The sequence below is a fragment of the Chelonoidis abingdonii genome, chromosome 11, assembly GCF_003597395.2.
Source record: "Chelonoidis abingdonii isolate Lonesome George chromosome 11, CheloAbing_2.0, whole genome shotgun sequence".
NCBI classification, from domain to species: domain Eukaryota; kingdom Metazoa; phylum Chordata; order Testudines; family Testudinidae; genus Chelonoidis; species Chelonoidis abingdonii.
In genome coordinates, this window is record NC_133779.1 from 23,371,575 (window position 1) to 23,389,282 (window position 17,708).

The 17,708-nt window shown below is 52.6% G+C and overlaps 1 protein-coding gene and 1 non-coding gene across 2 annotated transcripts in view; one reads left to right on the top strand and one right to left on the bottom strand.

The window, feature by feature from the left end:
- Positions 1 to 17,708, bottom strand: part of PER1 (period circadian regulator 1) — a 370,577-nt gene that overhangs the window by 243,593 nt on the left and 109,276 nt on the right. The gene's annotated exons all lie outside the window — the stretch shown is intronic.
- On the top strand, positions 5,791 to 5,862 carry TRNAQ-CUG (transfer RNA glutamine (anticodon CUG)). The gene has a single exon. It is a non-coding gene; the product is annotated as a tRNA-Gln (tRNA).

The following is a 17,708-nucleotide window of genomic DNA, read 5'->3' on the forward strand; positions in this document are numbered from 1 at the left end:
CTGAGCGATGCTCAGGGGAGGAAGGGGCAGAATTGTATAATTATTTGCGTTACTGTAGCAGCTGGAGGTCCCCCCCTTGTGCCAGGTGCTACACAGACCTAACTGAGCATCATGGACCCCATGGTGTCAGGTGCTGCACCAGCGCTGGTGAGGGGTCTTCTGGAAAACCACGCCCGCCCAGCGCATCTCAGAGGTGGAAGTCTGCCATCTGCGAGCGCATCGGTCGAGTGTCCGGGAATGGCACTAGGTGCGCTGCCAGTCACAGGGACCGATACAGCCACCCCGCTCATGTTGATGTGTATCTCCTGCCTCGTGAGAGTCCCTGTGGTAACCAGCTGCCCTTGCCCAGAGGTGGCTCATCTCACACCCGTGCAGAGGGTCCTGGGTACACATCCGCTATATTGTGGGTGCATCCAGCGCCAGGACAGGGTCGCTGAGTAACCAGCCGCCCCGCCCCAGGGGTGGCTGCAATCTCTGCACCGGGTGAGAGGTCCTGGATAAGCAGCCACCCCGCCCCTGAGTGGCTGCATTCAGCTCCGCAAGGGTCCCTAGTAACGGCCGCCCCGCCCGAGAGTGCGTGGCATCTCAGCCAGGGCCAGGGGTCCCTGGGTAACAGATGCGCCTGCCCCAGAGGTGGCTGCATCTCAGTGCCGGCGAAGGGTCTTACGCCCCAATACCCACCCCCAGAAGCGCTGCATTTTCAACCGAGGTGGGAGGAGATGACTGTAGCCGGCAAATAGCTGAGACAGCGCCAAAGAAACGCTGAAGGATGCACCAAGAAGGGATGCGAAGAGGCCAGATGCACCATCCTCCCCCCACGAGCTGAAAAAAAGGCATCTCACTGGAGCAGGAATAGGTTGACCATGCAGGGCACGGGAGGGTCTTGAAGGTTGCAGGGCACAGATCCAGGGCTTCCTTCAACTGCATCCTAGCCCACCCTGAGACCCCCTTTTTCACCCCCCCCTTCAAACAGCTCCACCTCAGATCCCCTGCACAGCGAACAGGGGAGCAAATGAGTCTTCTCGAGGGAACCAAGCAGAAAGCAGAGAAATCGACGGCCGGCAAACCACCCCCGTTTCCATCTTTTAACGAGCTGTCTGCAAGGGACCGACTGAGTATCAATTTCAGGACAAATTGCTTCACAGGGCAGTGAGAGCCAAAGCTGGGGTTTCTCACCTCTAAGTTACTTTTGTTGGCACCCACTGGCTGACCAACAGTCCACAGGGGCAATATCCTCTCGAACACTCCCTTTTCATATTCCCACACCAGACGCCTGCTCGTTATGGGGACGAGTGGTCTGTAAATCGAACACCCCGCAGAAGTGCAGACCTCACCCGGCGGGCCTCCTGCGGTGACTTCCGGGAATTAGCTGTCCTAGCTACCGGAGCGCCCTGCAGCTAGTGAATCCACCTGTTCTCTGCCCCCATGTCCTCCCCAGACATTTGTGCCCTTATAACTGGTGCTCCCGCCAGCAGTGAACTCCTTTCTCGGGTTGTCCCCTCCCCCAGGGAACCCCCACCGCACTAGCCACCCCACCTCATTTTGGCTACTTCTCAGTTACTAATCTAGACCCCCATTCACTGAGGCCAGGCAGGCACTCAAGGGGTTTGGATCGGGGCAGCTTGGCACACCAACTGGGGGGCTGGGCAGCATTCGAGCGGGGGCTTCAGGCAGCGTCAGCGTTCGGGGGCTTGGCAGCATGGCGCTTGGGGCGGGCAGAGGCTTCTGGCAGCACCATGCTGGGAGGGTGGGGGCTTGCATGGCGCTCGGGGAGGTGGGGGTTTCATCAGGGTGCGGGGTACTGCTGGGCAGTGCTCCTTTTGCTTGGGACAGCAAAAAGTTAGAGCCAGCCCTGATTGGGGCAGACTGCAGTAGCTGCCACTCATCACAGGCAAAGGGGGGATAGACTGGCTACCTTCACCCACCCTCAGGCTGCTCCTCTGCAAGCCCAATATCTAGGTGGGCCCAGGACCAGGCCCTGCAGCCTGGGGAGGTGCTGGCCTACGGCTTCCCAGCTCCTTAGCCCTTTCTCAGCCCTGCCTCACACTAGCTCCCCCAGGGGAGTTCCCAGCAGCCAAGCCCATCTCCAGTCAGGGAGAGACTGTCCCTCTAGCTTCCCTGGCCACCTTATAAGGCCCAGATTCTTAGATTGGGGTGTGGCCTCAGCTGCAGCCACTTCCCCCAATCAGCCGGGGTTTTACCTTGCCCTCTGCAGGGCCTTTCCAGCCCCTTCCAGACTGGAGCGAGTGCTCGCCCCTCTTCACCCCGTGAAAGAAAAAAGGTTCCCTCAACCCCAAAGGACCAAGCCCCAGACCCAGGTCAATATACAAGTCAGATCTTACCCACAAATCACGCCGTTGCCAATCCTTTAGCATCTAAAAGTTTATTCCTAAAAGGAAAAAGATCTAGATGAGAGCTAGAAGTGGTTAAATGGAGTCAATTACATCCAGTAATGGCAAAGTTCTTGGTTCAGGCTTATAGCAGTGACGGAAGAAGCTGCAGGTTCAAACTGAGTCTCTGGAGTCCATCCACAGCTGGGATGGGTCATTGAGTCCTTTCTTCAGAGCTTCAGTTGGTAGCAAGGTTCCTCCCAAAATAAGAAGCAGGATTGAAGACAAGATGGAGGGGATGCAGCAGCCTTTTATAGTCTCTTGCCATGTGGCCTCTGCTTTCTTTGTTCCAACGACAAGCCACCCAGCACATGGCACGGAAAGACCTTAGAGTTCTGTCCCTGCATGCTTTGCTGAGTCCAAGGTGCATCTGCCTTCTCTCAATGGGTCACTTGTACAGCTGATGGTCCTTAATGGGCCACCAAGCAGGCCAGGCAGAGCTGACAGCAGCTTATCTGGGGTGTCACCCAATGACACATGCATACAGACATCATAATCATAACCAGCAAACCATAACCTTTCCAGAGACACCTCGCACGACCACCGTTGTACAATATTTGGTGCCACTATATGACCTTGGTTGCAACAATGATCTATACGGTCACAGTTCACGTCGATAACATCACCCATGTACCTCCTTAAAGGGCCGTGGTCTGGTGGCCCTGATCCAAGGGGTTAGGCTGACGTTCTAATGGTCAAGAAAGCTTTTGCAATGGTTACATCTGTTGTCAAATCTCAATGCAACCTGTCTGCAATTTGGGGCTATTTTCCAGCCAATCGTTCTATTTAACATTATTTCTCACGTTAAGTTTCTAACCCTTTTCTCACCGCTTTTAAATTAAGATTAAAAGACACTTTGATTGAATTCTTGTTATAAGCAGAAAAGGGTTTTTTTTAATAGTTACTGTTTAATACCGGGGGTGGGAAGGAGCTTTGCCAACATCGCTTTTCACAGCGGACTTCGCACCCCGTTGCCACCCTTACTTCTGTGCTGCTGCTGGCGGCAGCGCTGCCTTCAGACCTGGGCGGCTCGTGAGCCCCACATAATAATCCCTGAGAACCCCTGGATTAAAGGGCTAGAAAGTCGGCCTTGTCGTGATAGACTCAGAGAGTCTATTTCGCTTAACACAGAGAAGGTTAAGGGGTGGCTGTGACGAACTGGGAATGTTCTTAATGTTTTCTCTGAGTACTGTGTTGGTGCCTCAGTTTCCCCTAGGCAGTTCTTAAGTATCTAGGTGGTGGGATAAGGGTGTGTGATTGCTGCAGAGCAAAGGGCCAGTGCACCTAAATTCCTGGCACTCTGTCTCCTGGCAACTGATGGCCTGGGCCCCTTCTCTGCAAAGGTGCCAACTGAAGGTGTTGGAGAGCAAAGAGGTCAGGTGACCTCCTGGCCCGGGAAAGGGGCTGAGCAGAGAGGAAAGGCTGGGGGGGGGGGTTCAGTCTGAAGCTGGCTGGGGACAAGGAAGGAAGTGGAGACGTGGGGGTCTGGCTCACTGCCCCCCAGAATGGACCTGGCTGAGGGGTCCCATTCGCTGTACCTACAAGCTCTGTTTTAGCCCGTGTTCCTGTCATCGAATAAATCTGTTTTACTGGCTGGCTGAGAGTCATATCTGACTGCAAAGTGGGGGTGCAGGACCCAGTGGCTTCCCCAGGACCCCGCTGGGGCAGGCTCGCTGTGGGAAGCGCACGGAGGGGCATATGCTGAATGCTCCAAGGAGAGACCCAGGAGGTGAAGCCGTGTGAGCTTCTTGCCCTGGAGACAGTCTATAAATCTACAAATCTCTCTATAAGTATCTACGAATATTTCATAATGGGCTCTTCAGTCTAGCAGGCAAAGATCTATCACAATCAAACGGCTGAACGTTGTCACTACACAAATTCAGACAGGAATAAGGCATACGTTTTTAGCAGTGAGAATAACGAACCACGGATTTCCAGGGGCCGTGGGGGATTCTCCACCACTGACAAATCTTCCATTAAGATTGGCTGGTTTTCTAAAAGCTTCGCGCTAGGAATTATTCTGGGGCCTGTTCTCCGGCCCGCATTATACAGGAGGTCGGAATACATGATCACAGCGGTACCTTTTATTGACAAGCTGGAGATTTGGGGGGAAAGTTTTCAGTGAAATGTTTCAAACTTTCATTGGAGGGGGTGAAAAGCCAATAACTTTGCGGGAGGGGAGTTGGTGTTTGGTTCGGAGGGGGGCTTTTTGGTCTGTCCATTGGTGGGTTTTTGCGTGTGCATTTGGTAGGTGCAGGACCAGCGCTTCCATTTAGGCGACCGCTACGGCACCAGGATTTGGGGGGGCGGCAATTTGCAGCCCTCGGCGGCAATTCGGCGGCGGGGGGTCCTTCCGCGCTCTGGGTCGGCAGCGGCAATTCTGTGGCGGGTCCTTCCCTCGCTCCGGGACCCGCCGCCGAAGTGCCCCAAAGACCGGGGACGCGGAAGGACCCCCGCCTAGGCCGCCAAAAACCCTGGCGCCACTCCTGCGTAGGTGGGGGCAAGGAGGAGGTTATTCAAACAAAAAAAGCCAGCTACCAAACACGAGTTTTAGGGTAAGATTTTGATGAACATTTTGCGTGTTCTGTATTTAGGGCCTGGGGTGGGGGGAGCATTGAATATTTTTTGTCGATGATTTGGGGGCTTCCACTGAAGAAGTGAAAATGTTTTGTTTTTATTTTCTTTGGAGGGGGCAGGGGGAGGGAATTTATGTATTTATTTATTTCCATCCAGCGCTAATGAGCAGCTCTGCATTTCTGCGCACGGAGCTGCTTCTATGCAAGCCACATTTGGGGGAACAGGTAACATCTCCCCCAATTCCTGGGATCCACAACTCTGTCCCTCCAGGTTCTGTGGATTTCTAAATCATTCCGAAAAATAAATGCACTGGGTTTTGGGGGAGAGGGAGGGGGGTTTAAGATAAACTTAGAGGGATAAAATGGAAGGTAAGAAACGTTCAGGAGGAAAAATCCCTGCTGTATTGAAATTTGTTACCAAAATATCATCAGGCAATGTGGTGAAAGAGACACACAAACACACACGATTGTAACTCTAGATCAGTGTTTCTCAAATTGGGGGTTTTGATCCAAAAGGGGGCCGCAAGAAGACTGGGGTGGGGGGTCATGAGAGTGGCAGCTGCTGGCAAGGCACCTGGCTCCGAAGGCAGTGCTGCCGTCAGCAGCAGCATAGAATAGTCGCCTGATGTGGGTGGGTTGTTACTTTCTGGAGGGGTCGTCACAGCCTGAACTATTTTCAAAGGGGATCCCAGCCAAAGAAAGTTGGAGAAACCCTGCTCCAGGTGAACCGGGTGTTGGTTAAATATGTCAACTCACTGCATTGGAAGCCAGATGTGACCACAGTATTTGGAAATTGTTCATGATGGAAGATTTGGTATTGTATTGGTTCTATGGTGTAATGGTTAGCACTCTGGACTCTGAATCCAGTGATCTGAGTTCAAATCTCCGTGGGACCTTAACTGTGCCTTTTTTTGGGTTAAAAACCTGGCAAATTGGTAGATTCCTCAGAGCTCTTCTTACGTTTCCCTCCTGCTCTTCAAGTCCATGCAAAGCGGGGGGGAATTCCCAAAGCATGAATTTTTTTTCATTAAGAAAATTCAAAAATGGACCCTCCGTATTTCTGAAGGAAGCATTATAAAGAGTAAGACTTTTCATTTGAATTAACAGTCATTAGAAACTAGCCAGGGGAAGGGAACCAGAGAACATAAAGATGGAGAAGGCAAGAGAAAATGAGACCAGCTGATGAGTCTAGTCCAACCCCCTGCTCAAAGCAGGACCAACCCCAACTAAATCATCCCAGCCAAGGCTTTGTCAAGCCTGACCTTAAAAACCTCTAAGGAAGGAGATTCCACCACCTCCCTAGGTAACCCATTTCCGTGCTTCACCACCCTCCTAGGGAAAACGTTTTTCCTAATATCCAACCTAAACCTCCCCCACTGCAACGTGAGACCATTGCTCCTTGTTCTGTCATCTGCCACAGCTGAGCTCCATCTTCTTTGTTGTAGTCCCTGTTGACACTGCAGTGTTATTATCACTTCAAATTATATTAATTATTAGGCATTTTTAATAATAATGAATTACGTGGACATTTTGCAATCAGCTGTTGCAGTCATCACAATAAATAGAGCCAGTCAAAAAAAAAAAATGTCCATCAAAATGTTTTTTTCAGTGGGAACGGATGGCGCACAAGTGGGCAGAAAAATTCCTATTTTTTGGATGATTTGGGGGAGTTGATTTTGCTGTGGAAAAAGCAAGTTTTTGACAAAAATGCAAAAAAAAATTGAAGAAAGTTTGTAATGAAAACCAAAAAGCGTTTCCGTGCCACTGATTCTTTTTCTGTTTGTTCATTTATTTCGCCAGCCAATCTAATTATCCATCATTATTACTCAGGCTGGGAGCAACATATGAAACAAGGGGCCTACAAATCTCGTCGCTTGATTCCTTGCCCACCGTCCACCCCCTGCAGCAAACAAACCAAAGATTTGCACCCAGGGGAAAAATGCAGCAGCCACACGTCTGTTTGAAGACGCACGCGGCAGTTGCATTCTGTTCCTCTTTCTTTCGTGCAGGGAATTGTTCCTGGGCACCTGGCAAAGGGCGGAGGAAGAGCGCAGAGATCCATGAGCAGAACTAAGCCGTGCTAGGAGCGATTTTCTCTTAGCCACTGACACGCTGAAAAAAATGTCTGGTTTTGGCAAAAACCTTTTCAAACCCCTTTAGCCCCAAGGCAGGGCTCCCCTACGGTCACACAAATACAAGGCTAGCCCCAGTTATTGTCTCTGTTTCATGCTCTAAAGCCGGACACCTCCGGCCTGGGCCCATCAAGCACGCTGAACGTGGGGGAAAGAGGAAATTCTCGGTGGCTGTATTGTGAGTCCCTCCATCCATCACCCAGCATCACCAGCTCTCCTGGTCCCATTTAATGTCACGATATTTGATGTTTTCCGTAAAGCCTCAGCTCTCGGAGTCCCGTGATTCTGGCAGTTTTCATGTCCCAAAAAAAGGCACTTGCTAACCTTTGGGAGGAGGCTCCATTGATTTATAAAGGGCAAACCCAAACAGGACCATTAAATCATCTACTCTGAGTTCCTCTACAGCCTGCGCCAGTCAGCGTATTGAGCGCAACGGCTTGGCTTGGGCTCAAGCGTCTTCCAGAAACGCCTCCAGGACAGGGTTTCATTTCAGCTGCCCCACAATGACTTTTTGCTTGTTTGCGACCCACTTTGAGATGTTGGTTCCTCCTCCCCATTTGGGACAGGAGAAGCTCTTTTTGTTTCTCTAAGTCTTGGCCCACTCTCTCCAGATGGGAAATCTATTTGTCAAGAGGATGTAGCTAGGTGGGTTAGTTGACCCTCACTTGCTGAAAAGACTTTACTACAGCAGGTTCCATGGTGTAATAGGCAGCACTCAGGGCTTTGAATCCTGGAATCTGAGTTCAAATCTCAGTAGGATCTTATTTTTGATTCAAAATCTTTAAGCTTTCGGCCTGGTATCTGGCTCCAGCCCTGACCTTTGGCTCTGGTTCCCGGCTCCGGGTCTTGTTCCTGGATGCTGGCTTTGACCACTAGGCCATGGTTGCCCACTCCTTGCTCCTTCCCATGGCGAAAGCCAATGGGGTTTGGGCTTTGGAAAGTGAGACGTAGGCTCCTAAATCATCTAGGCGTTGCACCTGGCCTAGTCTGTCTTCATAGAGGAGTCTCTTCATTTTCAGCACCCCCTCTAGTCCAATTGGGTCTTTTTCTGGGTGGGATGGGGCGTGGGGGGGCAATATAGAAGCTCAGTAACAATTCTTGCTGCTCATGTTAATAAGCCCTACCTCTTAGCTAGCGCTTTTCATCAGCCCGATCTCAAAGCACGTTACAAAGGAGGTCAGTAGCAATGTCCCTGTTTCACAGCTGGGGAAACTGAGGCATGGGGCAGACGTGACCTGTCGCCCAGCAGGGCAGGAGGAAAATGAACCTTGTACTAGAATGAAGTAAATTAATCTCAGCTCGAAAAAGATTGGGAGCAGATGCTTCATCGGAGATCAAAATGTTTTGCTGCACCCCAGGATTGGCTTGCGGCTCTTTAGAGCATGAGTCTCCTGCTCTCCCAGCTGATTTCTTTCAGGGTATTTTTCTCCGTCACTCTTGCCTGGAATTTCAGCTTGTAGTTTAAAAAGGAAAAGGACCATTTCTAGGTTCTGCTGATACAAAGGAAATCTTGCAAATGGGACCCAAGTGTAACTGACACAGTGGCACTGCCTGGGTCTGCCAAGAGCCTGAACCCATCGCTGTGAGGGGGGGAGCTGCCCCAACTGTAATTGACACAGCGACGTTGCCTGAGTTTGCAGAGAGCCTGAGCTAATTACTTGGTAAGTCAAGTGGCATTACAGCCTCAACTTGAGTGAGAAATATTTTAATCTCTCCAAGATTCTCCTTGCTCGCACTGATCAGAAACTCACCCCAAATTATAGCTGATCACTCATGCAGTTTGGTTCATTTAATCACATTGTCAACCTATGCCGAGAGCTCGGGGGGATTGGCCTGGGAAGTGGGACATTCCTAGAGGTACTTCAGCTGACATTGGCCAAAGCCTGGCCTAAATCTGAAAAATTTTTGCCCCCCCCCCCCACTTCTCGCCCCCTGGACAGCCTGACCCCTGCCCCATCCACCCTCCCTGCTGCTTGTCCCCTGACCACCCCTGGATGCCCTTGCCCTAACCTGCCCCCCACTGTGGCCCCCACCCTTCTTCTTCCTGATTGCTCTCCCAGGACCCTGCCTATCCACCCCTCTTTCCTGACGCCCCCTAGACCCCGCCTATGGCCATCTCCGCACCCATCCACCGCCTCCTTCCTGATTGCCCCGGGGACCCCGCACCATCACCACCTCCACCTTCTCCTGTCCCCTGACTGTCCCAGATCCCGGCCTCGTGAACTGCTCCTTGCTGCGTAATCAACTCCCCTCTCCTTCCTTGACTGCCCCCCAGACCCTAGCCCCTTTACCCTATACCCCCTCCTCGAACCCTTTCAATCCTAGCCACCACCCCTACCCACCACCCCCCAACCCCTGCCCTCATCCACCCCACACTCCCTGCCCAGTATTGCGCGCGTGGAGCTCCGGTGGGCGGTGGCACTACAGCCGCCGCTGGCAGGCTGGGAGCAACCCCACCCCGTGCTAGCAAGAGCACCGGGTTCAGGCGCTCCGCTGCTGCCGGCTGGAGGCCAACCCGCCACCGATGCAGCTCAGACACCGAGTTCATAGCCCTCAGCTCTGCAGCTGCTGCGCTCGCCTGGCCGCGAGCTTGACGCGGCTGGGCAGGGTGAGCTGGAGCCTCCGGGGAGGAGAACAACAGGGGAGGGGCCGGGGGGCAAGCCTCCTGGGCAGGAGCTCAGGGCCGGAGAGGGTCCCGCGGGCCACCTTCAGTTTGACCCCTCTGGTTATAGACTCAAGAATATCAGGGTTGGAAAGGACCAGGAGGTTTGGTCATCCTTACCTCCAACCTTGCTCAAACAGGATCAAGCCCCAACATAATCATCCAGCCAGAGCGTTTGTCAAGCCTGTCCTTAAACTTCTCAAGGAAGAGAATTTCCACACTCTGCTCTATATTAGAGAGCACAAGCCATGAATAAAACGTCAGGGATTCTCTGGGCCTCTCTCTTGTTCTGGAGATGTTCGGCCTGATATTATTTTGTCGCCTTATGTTCCCCTTCCCGTCCACTATCCGAAAGACCGCTATTCAGGAAGCAGAACCAGACCCACGGGCGAGTATGTCTCTGCGGCCCTCAGAAGACCACAGAGAAGAGGGGACTGAAACTGCTGCAAATTCGGTTAGGATAACACCAGCTGGAATACTCTCACTGCTGATAATTTCTCTTCGCTAGGCTTGTACTGCCTGTGGTAGAGGACAATATATAAAAAAATAATTCCTCTGATGGCCCATTTAAAATAATTATTTCATATACGAAGAAGGGAGGAAGGGACAGTAAGTAATGCATTGCTTTGCAATAAAAGAGTAAGGAAGGTTATTCGGGCTAGCGGAGGACGAAAATTAACCATTTTTGAACCATGGATGCTGCGCGATTGCAGGTTCAGGGATATGGCAAGAATGGACCATACAGTCCGACCTCATGTAAACACATTCCTGCCTGAATTTTAATTCTGTTGGGAACCGAGAGCAGCCTTTCGCGGAGAAAAACCCAACAATGAACACATCCTCGCCCGGACTAGATAAAATGCCAGGGCTGGGAGAATCGCTCACAGGCCTCAGTCTGCTGTTCCAACTGTGCCTTCCACTCGCTGGGAAAAATTTGCCCCTTCCTTTCCAGTGTGAATTGGTCTCTTTCCACCTTCTGGCCGTCGGATCTCAGCAGATCCTTGTCCACCGGATCAAGGATCCTTCAGTGAACACATAAGACCAAGCCCTTAATAATCAGGCCTGGTCCCGGTGTAGTTCTGCCAAGTGTCCACACCGGGGCTGTGTGGCTCCATCCAACGGCATGTGTGGCGTTCGGCTAAAGCCCTGCCTGCTGGCAAGGTTCCCAAGGCTGCTGCATTGTGGGGCAGCTTCGGAGCTCGGGATTGTGGGAGATCTCTGGTTCCGGGCCTAGGGAGGCAGGAGGGGAGCCGAAGCAAGCCCAAGCCGCCCCCTGGCACTTGCAGGCTGGCCTCCCCCCTCCCCGGCATGGAGGCCTCCCGGAGGGATGCGGTGATCCTCTCCCTGATGCAGACGGGCACCCTCATGATGGGGTACCTGCGTGCCCGCAGCGAGGCCTCTGCAGCGGCCTCGGCCCGCAGGGGCTGGGCCTTCCTGCAAGCTCTGGAGAGACGGCTGAAGGAGGCGGAGGAGGAAGACGAGGAGGAGGAGGAGTCGGGGACTGAGTTGCCCGAGGAGGGCCGGGCCAACGCCCCGGTGCCCCGGCCCCGCCAGCGCCCGGCCGGCCGTCGCCCGTGGGTCCGGCCCCGCAGCACCGAGTGGTGGGACAGGACCGTGCTGGAGACGTGGGCCGACCAGCAGTGGCTACAGAACTTCCGGATGCGCAAGGCCACCTTCGTGGGGCTGTGTGCCGAGCTGGCGCCCGCCCTCCAGCGCCAGCGCACCCGCATGCGGATCCCGCTCAGCGTGGAGAAGCGGGTGGCCATCACCCTGTGGAAGCTGGCCACCTCCGACTGCTACCGCTCGGTGGGCAACCAGTTTGGGGTGGGGCGCTCCACAGCCGGCGCGGTGGTGCTGGAGGTGTGCCGGGCCATCCAGCGGGTGCTGCTACGCCGGGCCATCGAGGTGGGCGACGCTCGGGAGATTGCTGCCGGCTTCCGGGAGATGGGCTTCCCCAACTGCGCCGGGGCCCTCGGCCTCACCCACATGCCCATCCAGTGCCCACCGCACCAGGCCTCTGAGTACATCAATGGCAAAGGCTACTACTCCATGGCGCTGCAGGTCCTGGTGGACCACCGAGGCCACTTCACTAACATCAGCACTGGCTGGCCGGGGAAAGCCCATGAGGCCCGAATCCTGCGGAAATCCACCCTCTTCAAGAAAGGCCAGGAGGGGGCGCTCTTTCCCCCGGAGACGTTGGACCTTGACGGGGTATCTGTGCCCATGGTGGTCCTGGGAGACGTGGCCTACCCTCTCCTGCCCTGGCTCATGACTCCCTACCCCGGGGAGCCGGGCAGGGACCAGGAACGGTTCAACGAGGCCCTGAGCCGATGTCGGCAGCCTGTGGAACAGGCCGTGGCCAGGCTGAAGGGACGCTGGCGCTGCTTGACCACGCGCAATGACTGCGCGGTGGACAACTTGCCCCGCCTCATCTCGGCCTGCTGCATCCTCCACAACATCTGTGAGCGCAAGGACGAGGTCTTTGACGAGGCCTGGGGGGCCGAAGCCCGGCGTCTGGGCGCCAGCTTCGAGCAGCCCGAGAAGACGCCGGAGGCGGAGGGGGAGGTGGGCGGGGCAGCTGCCCAGATCAGGGACGCGCTGTGCGCCTACCTAGAGAGCCAGGCCTCCTAGGGGCAGCTCGGGACCTTGGGGCAGGCACTGGGCTGGGATAAATCAGTGGGGCTTTAATAGGAGCTCGCTCCTTTTACCCTAATGGAGCTGTGGCTAGTTTACACCAGCTTGGATCTGGCCACACCGACTCCAATGGAGAGACGCCCATTGTCACCAGTGGGGATCTGGCCCCAATGACTCCAGTAAGGCTTTGGCCTTCGCACTTAGCTGGTACTTTCCAGATGAGAGCCCATATTGCAATCCCTCCCAGTAAAATCAGCTTCACAAAGAGGCAGGTTTGGGGCCCAGCGGGGTCCACTGAGTTTCGGGTCTGTGTGTCGCTCCAGACGAGGAGAACTCAGTGTCGTTCTTGATTAGAAATGCGTCACCTCCAACCCAGCTGGGACGCTCGGCACCTATTATGTTATCGTGTCTGGAAACCAAGGCCCCCTGGCTTCACTAACCATCTGGTGACGACCAGCACCAATATCCAGCTGTTTCCGACTTGCGTGACATTATCCAGCAGGCCAGGGGTGGGGACCAAAATCCAGGTGTTCTGAGTCGCAACCGGAGCCTCCACTAGGCCAACCAGCGTCCAGAGCCAGACGGGCCTTTCAAGGGCCTGGGACTTGCTCTGACAAGGCAAATCTGTTTATCGACCCCCGCCCCAGTCACTTCTCACTGGCTGCAGTTTGGACTTTGCTGGGTGTATGAGAACCTTACACCCCTCATCCTTTGCCCCGTCCTCCCCTCCTCCCTGCTCCAGCACCCTGCAACTTGCCTCATTTTCCCCCCATCTCTATTCCAAGCCATTAGGGAAATAAATTTCCGGCTGCAAACCCAACTGGCCACGGTGGAAAGATTTGGATGCCGATAGTAACCGTTCAAAACGCGGTGAGGCCTTGTTTCCTGTCTCCCTTACTCCTAGGGTGACCAGATGTCCCAATTTTATAGGGACAGTCCCGATTTTTTGGGTCTTTTTCTTATATAGGCTCCTATTACCCCCCTACTCCCGTCCCAATTTTTCACATTTGCTGTCTGGTCACCCTACTTACCCCTCCTGTCTTAACTTTCATTTCCATCTGCCGTTACCTTCCTTTTCGCTCGCTCTCCCTCCCCCACCTCACCCACCACATCTCTGTCTGTCAGAGTGGCTGTCCCAAAAATTGTAGAGCCAGTAGAATGTTATGCTTATTTGTTTAAAACTTTTTTGAAATGAAAAAACAGTCTTTTTTTAAGAGTAAAAATTTTCAGGGGGTATTTTTCTTTGGAGGGTGGGAGGGGAGTTTGGCCAAAACAAACTTAAAATAAAATTGCCTTTGAAAAATGGCAAGTGATTGTTTTCCAGTGTTTCACTGATTGCTTTGTTGTTTGTTTGTTTCTTCCTTTTCCCAGTGTCAAACTGAAAAAAAAAAAAAGATGTAGAAAATATAAAAATCAGTTCAAAAACTAAAATTTGAGAGGGGAGGGTTCCCAATCAAAAGTTTTCAAGACAGATGGATTTTCGGTCAATGTTTTTTCACCACCCCTGACAAGGGTGTAGGACTGGAAGGAACCTCCTAAATCATCACAGGTGACCCCCATGATATCAGCCCCTCATAAACTTTTCAAGTTTCATCTTCAAGCGAGTTAGTCTGTTGACCCCCCCATACGCCTCCTACAGGCTCCTCCAGAACCTCACCAACAAACAGGGATTCCACCAGCACCAAGGTTTCTCCGGAGATCTCAAAGCACAAAGCCTTATCCCCATTTCACAGATGGGGGAAAGTGAGGCATGGCAGGGAGAGGGGAGAAACTTTTGCTCAAGTCACCCAGCAAAGCCAGGAATAAAAACCCAGCCCTTCTGAGTCATAAGAACATAAGAACGGCCACACTGACCAAAAGTCCATCACCCCAGTGTCCTGTCTTCCAACAGTGGCCAATATCAGGTGCTTCAGAGGGAATGAGCAGAATAGGTAACCATCAAGTGCTCTTTCTATTAATGATTGTGGCTAAGGGGCGGAGGGGTGGAATTTCTCAGCCCCTTGTTAATATCACCTCTTCAGTAACAGGCCGGGCCCGATTTGCGGGCATCATATGAATGCCCAACCTCAGCCTCCGATGTTCCCTGTTCCCCTTTGTCCTTCCTCGCATGGCAGAGACAGGAGCCAGTGCTGTCGGGAATAAAGATTTGGGTTGCATTCGGCCTCTCTCATGAACGCAATGTTGGAGAATCCCTCCCACCAGTCTGGGGGAGCTTTCCCAATGGTTAATTACCCGCTGTGTTAAAAGTTGGCTCCTTCGTTCCAATCTGGCTTTGTCCAGCTTCAGCTTCCAACCACGGGATCCTGTTAAAATCTCCTACCCTGAAACGCCTCTGTGTGTTCCCCAGGTCCTTGGGTCCTTGGGCTCAGATTCTGACTGCTGAGGCCTTTGAGGCTGTGGGATGAGTCACGGAGAGCCCTTTGCTGTGTTTGCGCCTTGCCTGGATCCTGCCGAGTCTGAGTTAGACATTGGGCTGGTGATTATTTCTTGAGATCAAGTAGCCCCATTGATAAATGCCAGTATAATAGGCCAGGATAGGCCTTCCCAAACCCAGGTTGTGGCCCCGCCCACACTCCATCTGAGGCTCCGCCCTCACTCCTTCTGAAGCCCCGCCCACACTCTGCCTGAGGCTCCGCCCACACTCCCTCTCTTCCCTGAAGCCAGTGGGGGCTCAGCTGAGGCTGATAGCCTGGAGCCTGGGGCTCAGCTGGCCAGCGGCCTGGGACCCAAGGCAAGAAGCACGGCTGGGTGGGCCCCGGGGACGGGGGAGGAGTGTGCTTGGGTCTCCGGTGGGTAGGGCCTTGGGCAGAAGGGGCGGGGCTGGGGCTCCCCAAAGGAGTGGGGGAGTTTCATGCACCACCCTTGTCTGCACCACAATGAAACAGCCCCTTAGCCCGAGTCATCCGGCACAGGCCAGTGGCGGGTGTCTAACCACGGTGCAGACGTACCCAGAGTGAGTTCACCTGCTACAGATCACGCCCGCCGTAACCACGTCCCTTTTAGGGGCAACGACTTTTCATTTCCAGGGACACCCCCGCAGTCATTTGCTTCCAGCCCTTCCCTAGCTAGAGGGATTGCTGAGGTCCACCGAACAAAGCACATTAGCAAGGGTGCAACGCTGCCCCATAACCCCGCGGGCGAGGGCTCCCGCTCCCGCTAGAAACACAATGAAAACCCACTGATACAAGCTAAGCACATCATCAGGGAGCCAGCTATCATTCTCACGGCTCCTGAGGGTGCAAAGTACGCTCTGTCTGACGGAAAAACACAGAGGAAATTGTCCATAGAGAAACCCTGTGGGAATTCAAGCCACGTCTATGGGAGAATCCTGCAGACCCTTCACTTATTGAAAAGTATGGCAGGAAATGACACAGCAAACGGGCTTTGCAACAAAACGCTTCGATCAACGGGGGGGGGGGGGATAAAAGCCCACGCAGCTCCAGCAAGATGCTCTGAGTTCGCCCATCCCACAAGCCCTGTTCAGTGATGGGATGTGACTATCAGCCACAAAGGGGAGAAAAACAAACCATGGGTGTCCTAATCGGTGCTGGTGGTAGATCAGGGGGAGCAGAGAGATCGGGAAAGTCCAGGTGTGCTGCCAGCGCTGAATCAGGAACCTTTAGACCCCTACTTAGTGGGAACGTGTCCGTTTCAATGGGGAAAAATTGCAAACTTCAAACTGGAGAATCTTGTTTTCTTTTGTTTAGACTCTGAGATTCTGGTATTATATTATTATATTATATTATATCATATCAAGAGGACCTGGGGGTTACAATGGACGAGAAGCTGGATATGAGTCAGCAGTGGGCCCTTGTTGCCAAGAAGGCCAACGGCATATTGGGCTGCATTAGTAGGGGCAATGCCAACAGATTGGGGGATTCGGCACTTGTGAGGCCTCCTCTGGAGAACTATGTCCAGTTTTGGGCCATCCACTACAAGAAGGATTTGTAAAAATTGGAGAGAGTCCAGTGGAGGGCAACAAAAATGATTAGGGGGCTGGAGCACATGACTTAGGAGGAGAGGCTGAGGGAACTGGGTTATTTAGTCTGCAGAAGAGAAGAGCGAGGGGGGATTTGATAGCTGCTCTCAACTACCTGAAGGGGGTTGCAAAGAGGATGGAGCTCGGCTGTTCTCAGTGGTGGCAGATGACAGAACAAGGAGCAATGGTCTCAAGTCGCAGTGGGGGAGGTCTAGGTTGGATATTAGGAAAAACTTTTTCACTAGGAGGGTGGTAAAGCACTGGAATGAGTTCCCTAGGGAGGTGGTGGAATCTCCTTCTTTAGAGGTTTTTAAGGCCCAGCTTGACGAAGCCCTGGCTGGGGTGATTTAATTGGGGTTGGTCCTCCTGCTTTGAGCAGATACTTCCTGAGGTCTCTTCCAGTCCAAATTTTCTATTCTAATGTTTTGGCATTATTGAAATGAAATGTCAAACTATTCTAATACAAAACATTCGATATCGATTATATAGATATACATATAGAATATATATAAGAATATACTATATTATAAAATGTATAATATACATTCTATATTCTAATATAAAACAAATAGAATATAATTCCAATAGAAATGCAATGTGGAAAACAAAAACATTTTGAAATCTGTTTGTTGTGATTCGAGCGCGGTTCCGCTGTGTCCGTTGTTTTCTCTGAACAACGCAGATTCGGGTCAACCAAAATATTTCAACCACTTTTGGTTGAAAACAAAATCAGAAAGAAAAGAAAAGAGAGGGGCATTTTGTTTCGCCGTTTTCAGAATGAAATATTTGGATTTTTTGTTTTTGTTCAGAATGACGGTTGCAGTCAGCATTTACTCCAACTTTTTTTTTGTTGAAATATAAACATCTTTAAAAAAAAACCACAGACAGCACAACATTTTTTTGGCACAACATGATTTGGGAGGTTTCAAGCTTTCGGGGTTCAACAAAAAGTCCTAATACTTCAGGATAACACAAATCTAACCCCCCACCTCGCCTGGTGCATCAGGCCCACCAGCTCGGCTGGCTTGCACAGCTGCCTCACAGCCCCTAGTGAGTTCACAGCTTTTAAGGCGACTGTGACCTTGTAGCTTGACTTGCTGTCTGCACTGCAGGGAGCGTGTGGGCGCTGACCTGGGTGGTATCACGTGTGTGACTTATCTCCGTCTTAGCTAACCGCAGGGGAGCTCCCTCGGCTCGAAGGCCTCTCTCGCCAGCAACAGTTGGTCCAACAAAAGATATTACTTCCCCTGTCTCTTCCCACACACACACACCCCTTGTGACCAGTCACTGGGGTGAGCAGCCATTTCACACACACACACACACACACACCCCTTG